This window comes from Serinus canaria, chromosome 17, assembly GCF_022539315.1.
Source record: "Serinus canaria isolate serCan28SL12 chromosome 17, serCan2020, whole genome shotgun sequence".
Classification (NCBI taxonomy): domain Eukaryota; kingdom Metazoa; phylum Chordata; class Aves; order Passeriformes; family Fringillidae; genus Serinus; species Serinus canaria.
In genome coordinates this window covers 299,254-314,897 of record NC_066330.1, presented here as the reverse complement: position 1 = coordinate 314,897, position 15,644 = coordinate 299,254, and the positions used below count along the sequence as shown (strand labels likewise).

Here is a 15,644-nt window from a genome sequence, read left to right as displayed (position 1 = left end):
GCTTGCGATGGAATTTATTGTCATTATGGTTGGAGGAGCGTCGTTGCAGGCAGAGCTGGAGTTCTGTAAGCAAATGCTGGAACATGCACTTAAGATATTAAAAAGAGGTTTTCAATAACAATCGTGTTTAGAAACAAATGACCTTGGTTTTCCATTTCTGGGCTGTTCTGTGTGAAGCCAAATGATCACTGCTCCAGGGATGCAATCTGCTGCATTGACTTTGGGGTTTCAGGCACAAGAGAAGCAAGATGCCTACTTCAAAATGGTGCTGAGCTAGCAACAATGCTTCTGCCTCCAAAACAGCCCCACAAAGTACCATCTCTGGTAATCAGCTGATTTTTTTAGGTCATATGTAAATGAAGAACACATCTGCTTTCCATATGTCTCACATACACAGCGTACATATGTTTTTGGATGTATTATCTTAATCATATTTATTGGCCAAGGCAAAAAAAAAGAATTTTAAAATAATTTTAGATTCATAATATTATAAAATCAACAACTATAAAGCAAATGAGTCATGTACTGCACTGCAGTTACAGTGTACAATTGCAACAAGTATTTAAGGGCTGTATTTCTTCCCTGGATCAAAATCTATAGGCAACTTTACTATCTCTCCTGTATTTTTGTCTAACAGAGATCTAAAGAAAAATTAATTACACTTCTCTGACTGATTGTTATTCTGCTGAAGTATGGTTCTAATCCTTATTAACATTCTCTAAAGTCATGCATGAAATATGACTTTTGCACCACACTCTGTGGCATATGTTTTCTCTTTCCAGTGTATTTTTCAAACTATCTTCAACCCTCACTGCTGTTCATTATTTTAAGATAGGTTTAAAGTTTGCCACAGTCTCAAAACTGATCCAGTACAGAGCATTGCAAGGAAAAAAAATGACACATCATTCTGCTCATGAACACAAATTGCTTCTGATTATTTAGCTTTGAATGTTCCCCTCATACTGTTTTTATTAAAAGCCCCAGTATATTTATTCTTGATAGTGTCTTCAATTAAGTTAAAAAGAGTCCCTTTTCTATAGCAGTATGTAAAGAAAATAGTTGTTACAACCGCAAAATTACCGAAAAAACCTGGTTCTAGTAAAGTACTACTTCAGTTCAACAACCACAGCACGAAGTTTGCTGTTTTCTTGTAAACTTTCCAGCCATTAGATAAACAGTGTCTCTGTCTTCACACAGAGCTGCACCCTCACATTGTTTGAGGACAGTTGTTTTCCTGCAGGTCTCTGCAAAATATAAGGTCCATTAATCCATGTATCAGTATTGGAAAATTTGTCTGTTTGGGTACAGAGTGACTCCTTGGCCAGTGGTCTCTGCTCTAGGAACAGTTTGTGTAAGGAATTGCTGGAGGAGCAGGGCAGAGCACTCCAGTTCTGCTCATTGCCTCCCAAGTGCCATTAATTTGAGCTGTGACAAGGAAGGAAAGTTGTTACAAGTGGGATCCTGTGACTTCTGCACACATTGCACACAGCCAGGAATGTTTTCCTTTTCATCTTATAAAATAGTGATTTAGGAAAATGAACTAAGTTTAGCAGTTTCTGTCGCTCCTGCTCTGTTTGCTTGACAATAACTGATTTTTTTTTTGAAAACACTGTCTTTTGGTGCTGTGATGTCACAGCCTAATATTGTAGGCAAAGGTGTAACCGGACCAAACATGTCAGGAACATGTCAGTAACTTTCCATAAATTATTCAGTCTCTTTGGGAAAACCCCTAATTATGTGTTAACTCATTTTCTACTTCAGAGAAGTTTCGTCTTGAACTTCAGAGTCCAATTGCTGGGAAGCTTTTATTTATTTATCTATTTATTCAATTTATTTTTTTTTTTTTAAAATTGGGGGTTTACTGTATTTCTGCTTAAAACTCTGTGTGTGCGAGCTCTGACAGAGAACTGCGAAGATCTGGCAGAAGTAGGGTGTCAGAAATCAAAGAGTGGAGTCTCTTTAAGCTGGCTCACAGCAGCCCCGGGAGCACAGGATGCAGAGGTCCCTGCCGAGCCGCGCTCGCCGGGCGCAGCCACTGCCGCCCATCCCCGAGCGGAGCCGCGCCCTGCTCCAGGCAATAAAGCTCTTTGTGCTTTGAAGGCCATGGGGTATGGAGCAGAGGGCTGTTTGAAACATGTCACTTTGAACTGTGCTGGAGGGTCCCAGGGAGCTGGCCACCTCCATCCCTCGGAGGTCTGGTTCCAGTCTGCGAGCCCTGGAGCCAACCCCATCGTCTGCTCAGGTGGCCCCACTGTGAGATGTCAGGCTGATAAGTGAAAGTAGAGACTTTCGAGAGAAGATCAAGAGTTTACTGCTTGCACTGCATCCCTCTCTATGTGTAAGAGTTCAATATGGCAACAAAAGGGGTTTCCTGCCTGCAGACAGATGCTGCCTTTTCAAAATGTTGCTTTACATTTGAAGCCTCAGCATATGCTGTAATAAAGGCCATCCTGAAACTTCAATGGGTTGCATCATGAGGAAATTCAGAGAGGAAGGAGCTTTAGGTGGAGCTGTGGAATCTTTTATGAATTAATCCTCCATGAAAAAAATGGGACTATCAAGTTGGGGTCAGTCACGGCTCAGGATCAGTGCTGTCTTGTGTTTTAGCTCTGCTAGCATTCCTGACAAGATGACTGGGTACGGAACAAGGGCTGGAATGCTGCTGAAACACCCAAATTGTGGTGCTGCAGAGGGGGAAAATTAACAAGGAAATGTTGATGCCATGTTCCCTGCCCAAGGGTACGCTGTCCTGGTAGCTGATCCACAGAACTCAGGTAGGTGCAGGATGAAGCCACGTTCAGCCAGTTGCTGTACCAAGAGGTGGGAACTAATTGAATCTCCCCTAGGAGTGAATCCATGTGCATCCTCTGTGCCAGTGAGGCTCAGCAGGCAGACGTGAGGATTTGGCTGTTCTCTGTCACCCTGGGTACAGTTTTCTCTCTTTTTCTCACCATCTCTGCTCCCCCAGACAAGTCACAGACTTGCACCCTAAGGAAGCAAGTGGCCAGAGGCAGGGGCATGATCCTGATTCCCCTGCTGAGGAGTGTTAGGGCAGCACTCCCTGTGTCCTGTGAATGGGGAATGGGGAAAATATTTCCTTTGGCTTTTTATTTTAAAGCAGTTGTTTTCAATGTGCTTCTGCATCCTGCTTCTGAAGTGGGCTGGCCATTAATCTTTACTTGTACACGTGCTTGTGAAAAGCAAAACAAATAAACTATTGTTTATTCTTCAAAATTAATCTCACAATGTGCATTTAGTAATGCTGGAGTAGTTGGGAATAGAGGCTGTCCAAAGCAACACATGGATGCAGGGTGCAGTGGTTTATGGTGGATAATGACCAGAGTACAAATACTAGGGTTAGAACATGGAAAATGTGCAAAAGAGAGGCAGAGTAATTGTGGTGAGGAACACAGTTCATTTTCAGCAATTTGCTCAGTGACAATGTTGAGTGGAAGAAAGGCTGTAAATTCCTGTTGGGTTTGGGACTGACAGTAGGGAGCAGTGCTAAGCTGGCTGCCAGCGCGAGTCACGTGGGCTGGAATGGATTCTTGCTTAAAAATGTATGGATTTCTAAAACAAAAGCTTTTGTGCCAGGAATTTGAATTCAGATTGTGTTATTGTGGGATTTTTAGAGGTTGGATTTGTATTTTCCCGATTTTACATATAAATTTTTGTCTGGCAGTAGTGTAAACCTACAGTACTTTGACTGATGCAGAGCAAAACTAGTGCAAAGTTTTTGCAACTCCATCTAGGTGAGATCTTCCAGAACAGGGCTGTCAGATGAGTCTGAACTCTCAGGCCCCCAATAAAGGTGCTTTTATTAAGTATAAATATAGAGTAACTTTTAATAGCTATAATTAAGATGTGTTATAGTTTTAAATTAATGGAAACAGGTTTTGGTGGCGGTGAGCAGGTCAGGCCAAATCAGCACCGATCCGAAGGTGTCAGGTTGGTTCCAGAGGCAGCGTGTCCTGGGCACAGGTGTGCTGTGCCAGGCACACGCCCTGCGCCAGGGCCCGGGGACAGGGCCCGGGGACAGGGCACGGGGACAGGGCCCGGGGACAGGGCCCGGGGACAGGGCACGGGGACAGGGCTCCAGGACAGCGATCCGGGTCAAGGCTCCGGGTCAGGGCTCCGGGACAGGGCATGGGGACAGGGCTCGGGGCAGGGCTCCGGGGGCCAGGACAGCGCCTCCCGGGCCAGGAGAGCGCTCGGCGGGTGCTCTCGGAGGAGCTGGCCCGCTCCCAGCTGAGCGCTCGCCAAGCGGAGCTGCCGCTGCGCCCGGGCCCGCGGGGCTCGACGCCGCGGTAGGCATGCAGGAGCTCACCGCGCACGCTGACAAGATCAGGTTTCGCACAAAATGCAGCGGCAGCCAAAACCTTCTCTAGAAGCGCTGCCGGAGGAGGAGCCGGTGGTGCACCCCTCTGCTCCCTCCTGCCGCCCCCGGAGCGCTCGCTGGCGCCCTGCTCCCTGCAGCAGCCCGGGCACGGCGGTGGGCAGCCTCGAGGGGCTGCAGCCCTGCAGATGAGTGTCCCCGCTGCTGTGCACCCCGATGCCACCGGCCCCCGGAGGCTCGCCCGGTGACTCATCTGTGTGGCGGAGGGTGAGGATGGGACCTGTCACCCCTAGCTCACAGGTGAGGATGTTCTCCAGGCTGGTGAAAGGCGTGTGCCTCTCAAGGGCAGGGGAGAGCTAATGTCTCCCACATCCCTGACCCACAAACCTGCAGCCCACAAATGCCATTTTTGCAGGCCACAGGCGAAGGCCACTCCATAGGAGCAGGCAGTTGAGCCCTAATTGCTCTTTGCAGTGATGTGAGATAACATACATTAACGTGTGTCCCAGGAAGGAGGAACGAGCAGCCCCTTGGCACTGTTCTCAGGTCTGTGTGGAGCTGTCCACACGTGCTGTGAAGGTGCCATCCCCTCGGCAGGGAAGGGCTGTGTGCTGCCCGTTGAGAGGTGTGGCACACGCACCCTGCTGGCACAGATGCCCGCAGTGGAGCCAGAGCAGGGGTGCAGTGTAAAGTTCTTCCCTCCCTAGAGGCTGAGGGTGCGTGGGGTGAGGAGACGATTGAACAGGCTGGCCTGGTGCCAGCTGGGGGTGACTCTCCACTTGGATTAACCCTGGCACCAGGACTGCTCCCACACACAAGCTGATGGGAGGCTGCTGCTGCTGCTGCTTCAGTCCTGGGGGAAATAACTGGTGTGCACGTGTGAGCCTGCCAGGCTGATGCCTGCATGATACTGGGCCGGATTCCTGAAGCTTCTTCAGGACAGGTTGAGTGTCAAACAGCCTCTGTCAGCATTTCCCAAGCTGTTGTACCCCCTGTCCCACTTCCAGATAAACTTGACTCTTACACCCCCACATTTCTCAGCCTGGGCACAGTGCCGTGCTGACACGGCTGTTCCAGCTCCAGGAGTGAATCCAAAGCCCCCAAGCACTCCCAAATCCTGTCAAGAAGGAGTACCCACAGTTGGAAAGTATTGGCATGTGTGGAAAATACTGGTTCTGTGGTCTGGAGAGCTCCTGGAAGTTGTAATTCCTGCTGATGTTCACCAGCACTGCTGGCAGCCTGTTGGAGAGGTGCTCATGAGGTGAGCAGGGGGATAGGCAAGAGGCTCCTGTCTGAGCCTGTGTGCTGCTGCCCACCAGCAGAGTGGACAGGAGCCTGACTGTGAGCACAGGGCCTGTACTGGCCCAGCCATATCCGTGCATCCACAGGCTCCAGCCCGTGCTCCCATTTTCACTGGAGCCCCGTTACCCCTGTGGACACTTTTGTGTCCCCAGCTCCTCCTCCAGCAGTCCCGGCTGCAGGGGCTGAGTCTCAGGGCACGTGGAGATCAAAGGCACACAGTCATCTCACCTTCCTGATGTTAGCAGGTAAATGTCTCAGTGTTTAGAATCTCCAGACCCAACCATTATCTCACGGTGTGTCAGCACTACCACTACTGTCTGCCATGTGCTGTTTACTCTGCTCTGTCCTTCCCATGAGGACTGGCGTGATTGCTCTGTGTCCTCTTTTGATGAGGTCCTCAGACTATCAGCTGCACATTCAAGAGGCAAGGTGGGAAAAAGGTAGATAACAAGGAAAAGAGCACTGTGTTTGTCCTTTTCTCTACAGAAGGTCATGACGTGTTCACTGAGAAAATGCTTTCTCTCTTGTTCATTGACATCATCACTACCTTATTCACTAAGGACATGGCCTGGCTACTGATTGTTTATAAACTGGCAACACGAGGGCACAGACTTCCTCTGGACACAACCTACACAAAAGCTTCAACTTTATTCACCTCTTTTTTCCAAGCCATCAGCTTGGAAATTCCATATACCAAGGCAATGAATGTACCACGTACAGGAAGTGTCAGGGATGGAGCTGAACTTTGCAGGGACTTTAAACAAGGGATCCAGCAGGGTATCACGAGTGCATCTTGGAACCATCCTGGGGACAAACACCTAAACATTTCATTGCTCTTCCCTGGGCCTCTGTGCCTCTCCCTCCCAGAGGCACAGTTGAGGGCAGTAGCTCCTTGTTACCCGCTTCACCTACTGCCAATTTCCCCAGAAGTGCGAGGATGGCAACTCCACCCTGGCTGTTTCCTGGGGCTGGGCTGGGCTGCAGGTCTGGACTGGCTGCAGGCACAAGGGTGATGCTGCTCTTCAGGGCACCCTGAGCTCCTGGGCAGATAAACGTGCTGAAGTCTGAGTGCAGAGAAGTTACTTGTGTGATGCCGTTGCCAGTGTTTCCCAGGGCCTGTGGGCTTGCAGCTGTTTGACTGCTGTGGGACCACGGTGGATCATCTGTGCAGAGAGCACCAGGCACAGAGTGCCCTCCTTGCTGCTGCGTGGAGCCAGGTCAGCCCGGCACCAGGAGCAGGACCACAGGAGGAGAGGAGCTGTGGGAAAAGGCTGAACTTCAGGCTGGTGTGTGGTGAAACCTCCCAGGAGAATGAGCTGTGGCATTTTGCTGCTGCTGCAGACAAGGTACCTGTGAATTTCTTGGTGAATCCTTTAGTCTCTGGTGGTCTGTAAATAAGCATAAAATGCGTGTTAGTTTTGGCTTAGGTTTCTATTCTCAGATGAATGAATTTGAATGAACTTGTCTTATCTGTGGAATCTCACTTGGAACTGATGTTTGCAGAGAAGATAAATGTGCTGCTGCCTGCCTGCTTGTCCTGACTTAATCTGTGATGCACCAAACAGTGTCCTGGGGGAATTAGGAAGGCTGGAAGCAAGCTTGGGATGTCAGGCTGCCAGAATCTGGTGCTGTGACCTGTATCTGTTTCTCTGTCGATGATAAGGCTGTGGGTTGTGTGTTAGCAGTAGAGCATCATGGTTGCAATGTTTTCCAAAGTATTTTTTGGAGGGCAGCATTAGGCACTGGTGTTCCTGTTATAGCAGCATCCTAATGAAGACATACACTGGATGAAATTAATTTCCCATTTGCATAGGGAGGCCAGCATACCTGTCCAGTACAGCACATACCAGGCTCGTCTGCCCTTGAATGGAAGTGTTTTTCAGCTTGTTTTTAGAAAATGTTAAATCAGCTTCAGGTTACCTGGACTGTTTTACCAACTCCTTACTTAAAGTTTTGCTACCAAAAGCTAGTGAAAATCCTGAGTGGGAGCACGTATGCCGCAAATGTCATTTGTGTAAGTTACATTTGTATGTTGTAAACCACAAAAAACCCCAAACTATTGAAACTGTTTAATAATAGGAGTCCTTAATGATTAATTCAAACTTGCCTTCAATGTCCTTAAAGATGCAAAATGAACAATATGGTCTTAAAATTTCATTTTCATATAAATGAAGTGTTTTACCAGAGAATTGCTTAAGCATCTTTTAGTTCAAGGATTCATTCAAGGTGGAAATAAAAAGAACTGAAAATGACTGAGGGGTGAGCAATGAGCAGTCCCCATAGGCCAAATCTCAGTAGGAGAAAACACTTAAAGTTTCTTTAGTGCTGGCAGGTTCAAAAGTCAGGGCTGGTTTCAATTAGCTTGGGAGAGTCTCAGTGATAAACAATTCCTGTGGTCTTGAAGCAGAGGGCCTAGCTGCATGCAGCCATCCCAACTACTTGGGCTGGCCCTATTCCCTCTGCTCTGGGAGTAACTGTCTGTTTGAATGAAGTATTTGTCATCGTTTCTATATGAATTCTTCTGAGTTTTTGAGAGCAAGGAAAACATGAAGTTTTCTGGTTAAGGCATTTTTGGTCTGAAAATCCCCCAGGGTATCAGTTTAAAATATGCACGAGGCTCATGCGATTTATTTTCTTTAAGGGGCTGGAAAATGTGAGTGTGTGCAGATGTATTTGTGCGCACATGTGCCGTGTGATCCTCACGTCCTGCCTGCAGGGCAAGGCTGGGGGAGAGCCCTGTGCCCCTGGGCAGTGCAGCCCCACAGGTGCAGGGGTGGCAGTGCCCGGGCACGGCGGGCAGGCTGCCTCCCCAGCACACCCCGCTCTGGGAGCCTGGCTCGCGTCTGCCGTGGGATTTCCAGGGAGGGGACAGCAGTTCCAGAATGTTCCAGCTCTGTGTGTGGCACAGGAGCCCATGCAAGCTCCTGGGGCAGCTCTGGCTCTGTGGCTGCACACGCTGGCAGAGCCCAGTGCTGCTGGCACACCAGCACGAGCACCACAGGGACCAGAGCATCCCCCCGGGGCTCTCAGAGCTCAGAGGCTGCTGAGAGAGGACTTTTGTGTCTTGCACGTTTTACAGAGGGGGGAAGCAAGAGGCTGGGATGAGATACTCTACCTCTTATTCAAAAAGATCCTATCCTCAGTGCACAGTACGGTGACAGTCCGTCTGTCATTGCCTTGACCCTCAGAGCTCATGCCAGTTGCTTTTTTCCTGCCTGTAATGACTGGATGTGCCTTTTCAGATGACCAGAACAGCCCTCTTAAAAAAAACCTTTTAACTAAAATCAATCAACAATATTTCAAATAATCTTAGAAAAGGGTCCTGGTCCCCAAATCTGTGTCTACCCAACTTTCAGAAAACATGAGAGTGAATCTATTTTTTTAGAATGACCATTACAGCATTTCAATTTTAAGAGCCTTGAACAGCCAAATCCATCAAAGAATGCAAACAACAGCCCCTAGTCTCCTGTTGGAATTTTTTAGCATGTTTTGGACATAGCTGTTTTGATTGTAGACTTGAAAAGTCTGAAGCCACAAAACTACTAAACACACACTACTTTGTGATCTTGGATACCTCCGTTCAGACTTACTTACTGTTAAAAGATTTATGGTAGCATGCTTAGGGATGGGTTGTATAAAAATTATGAACCACCATATGCTCTTACTCCTTAAAACTTTTATGTCTAGACAAAATGTTAAGAAGCATAAGCTTTTGTTTTACGTTTGGGAAAAAGGGGCTGAATTTTCCCTCTGTGGCCAATACAGCATCACCTATTCAAATGAATCCTGGGGAAATAAAGGAAATTTTGATAAACATGATTTTTGTGCCACAAAACAAACCGCACAGGGTAGTTCAGTAAGGGCCCTTAAATCACACTCAGTACAGATCCTGTAGAGCAGGAGGATCTATTTTTATCATGTGAGTTTCCATAGCAAGAGCTGATTTAACTCCTTAGGGTGAAGTTCACGCCGGTGCACGTCTCTGTGGAAGACCAAACTGCCTTTAGCCCGAGCGAGGGACCTGCAGCAGTCCTGAGTGGGGAGTGCAGAGCAGATGGCTGGGCACAAACACTCCAGCCCGTGCTGGGAACTCTCTGCTGCTGTGCCGTGGTTCCTGCCCTGGCAGAGTCAGGAGCTGTGCTGAACAAACCCCGAGGAAAACCTTCCCTCTGGGCTTTTGGGAGCAGGAGGCCGTGCATGAGACAGCGGAGGATTGATTCCGCGGGGGCAGCGCTGGTGTGACAGCTGAGCAGAGGGCGATGGGTGAGGATGCAGGTGTGCCAGAAGGGCAGCACCCAGGGCAGAGGGAGGGCACCTCCTGGCTCTGGCCAGGTGTGTGCAGCTGCCCGAGCTGTGAGCAGAGCTCCCCTCTCCTGCTGCTCTCTGCAGCAGAGCAGGAGGCTCCAGCCACCCTCCCAGGTGTCATGTGGACACCGTGGCTTCCCCACGAGCTGTGATCCTTGAATCACAACACAGTTTCCCTTTTTTCCATTTTTAATTTGTTTTTAAGTAAGTTTCTTGGTGCAGCTTCTGCAGAAGTGAAACATGGGGAGGTGTGGGATGAGCTGTGACCCTGCCATGGCACCTCAGTCCCCAAAAGTGGTTGGTGAAGGAGGCTACACAGAGAGTCTCCTTTGGCTGCTGTGTTCTCTCCTTCGTGGCATAACCCAGTTCTGCCAGTTAACTCTAAAGATGGATACTTGTAATTAAAACGTTCGCTTGAGCTCAAAAATATGGAAAACAACAAACAAAAATTTGATTAGCTTTGCAAACAAATTCAAATAAAAGTTCTCTATTAAATGAATACAGAAATTAAAAGATAATTTCTCCAGCCTGAATCTTGCCACTCTCACTACGGTAGAATTTGGTTCTAAACTTTATTTCATATTGAACTTCTGAAATTTCTGCACACGTCTTTAGTGTGCGGAAATTATTTGGGGAGTTTTGCTCAAGGTCCCTGGAATACCAACTGGTTTTAAAGAGGAGTTGAGTTCCACAATCTCTAATCAAGCAGGATTCCCACAGAGTTCAGGGTAGGCTGTGTTAATTTTTAAATGCCCAGGATTAATTCCAGCTTCAAAAACTTGACTTGTCACGTGTAGGTAAGAATTCAGAGCAATGTGCAGGCTCTGCTGTTAAAATGGCTCGGGGTGTCAGTGTTGAGTTGTGGAGAGTGTATAAATCATATGTGTGTGTTTCTCAGGCTGGTACCTGGGGATTTGCTTGATATGATTATACGCACTGCTCTGCTCACTTAGTTCATTTCACGGCTGCCTCAGGAGCGACCTCAGGAGGCGTTTACATTGATTATTTCCTTCACAACAGCCAACACAGTTCAAATAAAGCAGACTATGCATAATTAAAGGCATCATTGCTTTCTCACTCAAAATAGTAATGGGGCAGTGGATCTAATTTCCTACTTAACACAGCAAAGCTGTGCTTATTAACTATTCCTCTGATTATTGTTTACTAAACTAATTTTAATAATGGCTGTTGTGTGTTTTTTCTCCTGGAAGACCCAAGCTGTTCTGCATGTGCTGTAGGAGCATGACAGGGCAAGCAGTGGGTCCAGAGAGGGACCGTGCACAGCACCTGAAAAGCTGGGCCAGCCAGGGCATTGTGCAGGTGCTCAGCTGGAGGTTTGCTCTGCAGACTCAGGTGGGTGCTGTGCTGCAGGGCACGCCCCAGTAAAAAGTGCCACGTGTGAAAGTGCCAGGCAGAAGGGTGCGTGTGTAAATGCCGTGTTTGAGATGGCCAGGGAGCCATCGTGCCCCTGGGCCTTGGGGACACAGGCAGGGCAGCTCTGGCTCAGCTCTCTGTCCCTGGCGGGCGCTGGCTGCCAGCTGAGAGCACGGGGCTGCCCTGTGCTGCAGGGAGCTGCAGGCTGCAGGCACTGACCTGTCAGCACGCCCAGGGCAGGCCTGTCTGAGCTCGCTCATGTGGTGGACAGCTGTGGTTTCTGACAATGCAGTGGTTAGTGTAGAAGACGCCCACTCTCAAAGCCAGCCTTGTATCTGTTTTTCCTGTGGGAGAAGTTTTTAACACTGCCCCTGGCCTCTGGCTTGCATGCTTCAGAGGGCTATTGTGTTCTTATTTCATTAGCATAATAAAATCTGCACCTCCCAGATCATTCCAAAATGTCCAGCTCAAGCACTGGCACCCTCGTGGCGCTGAAAGAGAAGGCTGGTGAGGAGTGGTGGCAGGAGCGTGCTGGTGGCACGGAGAGCTGTCTGATCAGGCTGGTGGCAGCTGGGAGCCCTGCTCCAGACACCGTGCCCTCGCAGCAGGAAGCGATTACACCACGCAGGGCTCCTGCTCAGGCAAGGCTTGCACGTGGTGTCAAGCCCTAAATTATCAGCTCTCCAGAAATAGAAAAGCTAAGAGGTTTTGTAAACTGCTCTTATCATCTGGTGGAATTACTAAGCCCAGGGATCCTTTGCTAAACTAAAAATCCAGGGAAGCTTGGGGCTGAGTTCTGGGTGAATTTAGCCAGAGGTGGCAGGCAGCACACTCAGCCCTGGGGCATGTAGTGAGAAAATGTTAATCTGATCATTTTCTCATCTTCAGCTTCTGCTGATCCTTCCCAGGGCTGTGTCATGCTGGTGGGTGTCCTGAGGCCAGGCTGGTTTGCATTTGCAGCGCTCATCCTAGCAGGGACACAAATGACAGTAACTTTATGATGACTTCAACATGCTCTCACATGTTCAAATTGTTCATATTTTCTGGGAAAGATAGACACCCACCCTGACAACATCTTGCATCTGGTGAGTAGAGGAGCCTATAACCTGTGATCCTTGAGAAAAATATGTCAAACCTCATTACTTTCAGCGAATGAGCACTGTCAGCTTTCCTGGTTTGTACTTCTCTTGCAAAGGTATTAAATTTCTTATAACATGGGGACACCACTGGATGGTTGTTCTCCTCCTGTCTTTTGGCCAGTCCTACCACCCTTGCCCACCTCAGTCTATGCCAAGCTGTGCCCTGCATCTCCTGGTGCAGCTGGAGGCCAGGGAAGTGCCTCACTCAGGCCAGCCTGCTGCCATCTGGAACAAACTGAGTTAAACCAAAAGCTGATGATTCTATGAAATAACTGACCAAACTTCTGTGAAACAAGTCCCAAACTCAGTTTGCTCCATGAGCTGTTAAATGTCTGACAAACTTCTGGTTAACTTTAGGAAGGACCAACGACAAGAGGGTTATTGCCATTGTAAATTGTATCTAACAGTTTAATAGTTGTAATACCTGGTATGTTCTTTTTAATCATAAGTGTCTGGAGTGTTGCAGAACAGAGAAAGCATCTGGATCTAGAGCAGCTGAAGTAGAAAGTTGTTTTTCTGTTTACAATATGACTCTGCTCACAATACCTAAGTGAAATACCTCTGGTGTGCATTGGCTAGGGATTTAGTGTGTGAAAAAGGTTTATTTTTGTGTACCAAAGTTAAGATTATAGTGATTTTTTTTTTCTTGAGAATGAGGAAACAAACACTATTTCCAGTTGTTAACGCTGGAAAACGTCTGTCAGGAAAATGTTTGCCTGCAAGGCTGTGTTACATTGAAGACGTGGAGGTGAGGGATGCCCATCTGGGCTGTGTCACATCCACAAGGACTGGCCTTACTATCCCTGAGCTGCAGCAGCCCAAAGCATTTCCACTCCACAACTGCCCTGCACACAGCTCCAGCAACTTAAACCTTTCCAGGCTGCAAGTACATGCCTTTTTAGATTCTCCTAATGGAATAGTTTCTCTTTAATTTAGTAGCAGTGTGTCCAGCTGAGGGTGAAGGGGTTGTAGGTGTGGCCATATCATTCCTGACTGTACTTTGGAGACTTTCCCAACAGCTTCTCTTGCAGAGGAAATGTTTGCTTTAACTGATAGATAACTGGGAGGTGATAAATGTGATTTTGCAGAGCTTGGTGTCATGGTGTCTGGTCTCTGTGCAAGATCAGTTTTGGAATAGGTGAAAAGGATTCAGTTCACCTTAATCTGATGAAAACCAAAGCTGTTCAGAGGGATGGGGCTTTTTCAACACAGCCAGAGTGAGCCGTGGTATTCCTACGAGGCATGGAGGATGAGACACTGAGATAGGTCAAAAATCATCAGCTAGAAATGAGCTATCAGTGAAATAAGCGAGAACCTATTTAATAACGGCGGGCACCGTGCCTCAGAAGCGATTTGATTCGGCGGTGCCGAGCCCAGCCCCGGGTCAGCAGCCCCGCTGGGGAGGGGTCCCGGCCCCGAGCGGCCCCGAGCGCCCCCGGCCCGGGGCGCGGCTCCCACCCGCTCCCTCCCTGCCACGCAGAAAGGAGGGCTTGCTGCAGGCATTCATTCCCCTGGGGAATCCTCGCCGGTCATTAATCCCCTTCTACCGACCCCAGACCTGCTGGAGAGATGAAAGCAAAACCATTTTAACAGGACTGTTGTGAAATGGAAATAGAGTAGAATAATTCCCGGGCTGGGGATGCTTTGCTTCCCTCTCTCCTTCACCTGCAGGGTTGTAAATGTCCTGTTTCCAAATCTCTGCTGGACTGGAGGACCGGACGCTGGTTTGCTGTGCCCTTGTTTTGGGCACAGCTCCGGGCAGGTTTTTGGGCAGAGCCCCGGTGCAGGGCTCGCACCCGCGGTGCCCGGGCAGCCCTGCCCCGGGGGCATCGCCACAGACCTGCCGAGAAACAGGGACGAGAGGTCATTGAATCCCGGGGAAACGCCAGCCGCTGTGCCGTAAATGAGATATTTGGGGAGCAGGCGTGGCAATTGATGTTTCAGTGAAAACTGGAAATATTGGAGGAATTATCAGAGCAAGTTGCCTCCTGTAGTCCCTTTATCCCAGCCAGCTGCTAGTGTTCCATCTTGCCAGATTTCTTCCTCTTGCTTCAAAAGGGTATTAGCTAAAGTATTTTTAATAACAAGCAAATGGTTTGATCACAAACAAATGTTTGAGAAATTTGTGGGTTATAGGAGAAAAGCCTCTGTGTCATTCCCCTCTGTGGATAGACGGGAGGGCGTTGGGGAGCCCCAGGTTCAGACCGGTGTAACTTTTGTCATTTATATGCACGAGCCATTGACACTTGGGCTTTGGAAAAAGATCTGGCTAGGCGGTTACACAAGTGCTGACACCTGCACTTAGGATTTCATGCAGTGAAGTCAAGCTAAAAATATTGTGATGAGCCATAGAAGAGGTCCCTAGCCACCACGCCTTTGCCCCTTTACAGGCCTGGCGCGATGGTGACCGATGGTGACAGGGTTTGCACAGGAAATTTAGCTTGCACAGGGCTCATGGACCAGCCATGCTCCAGGTCAGTGGGGCTCTCCACAGCCATCCTGGCTGTTGTTCTTGCCTCTCCCTCACCAAGAGAGGTGTAGGCACCATTGTGAGGTGGTTGTTGTCAGGGCTGAGAGCTTGCTTTATGTGGGCTGCTGGTTTCCAGTTGATAGGCTAATTGTGGTACTTTTCTTGTTTGGTAGGGAGTATTTCTTCCAAGCCTGTAGGAAGTGATGCCTTGTGTTACTCATCATCAGCTGTGGCTGAAGACTGTCTCAGTGTTCACACAGCTGAGGTGCAGATACCTCACCTGAGTCTTTGAAAGGGTGTTTACTTTAATATACACATTTAACAAATGTCACCTAATCCTTGTGCTGCCTCTCACTGTCTAGAGCTGGAAGGAGTATGTCATTTGTCTAAAACTTCAGGACAAATGGTGTCAGCAGTACCCAACCTCAGAAAACTGCTCACATGGAGGAAGATGTGGTTATGTGATGTGCCCAGTTCTGAGATTATTCCTGGGATCAAACAAGTGGAATTGACTTCTAGTAAGTGTCCCAGTAGGCCTAAATAGATCTTGGTTTTCTCAGATTCTGGATTTGTGCTGGTGTTAAATAAAATCACTAATGCATCATTTGAGTCTGAAGATGTTGACACAGGAGTGGTGAGGACCTGGAACGTGGTCAGCCTGCTGCTCTGCTAGCAGTCGTGCTGCTTTGTGCTGGCCTTGTTCTCCAGCTCACAAAAG

At 48.4% G+C, this 15,644-nt stretch overlaps 1 protein-coding gene across 1 annotated transcript in view; it reads left to right on the top strand.

Annotated features, from left to right (window-relative positions):
* Nucleotides 1–15,644, top strand: part of LMX1B (LIM homeobox transcription factor 1 beta) — an 84,458-nt gene that overhangs the window by 18,770 nt on the left and 50,044 nt on the right. The window lies entirely within an intron of this gene.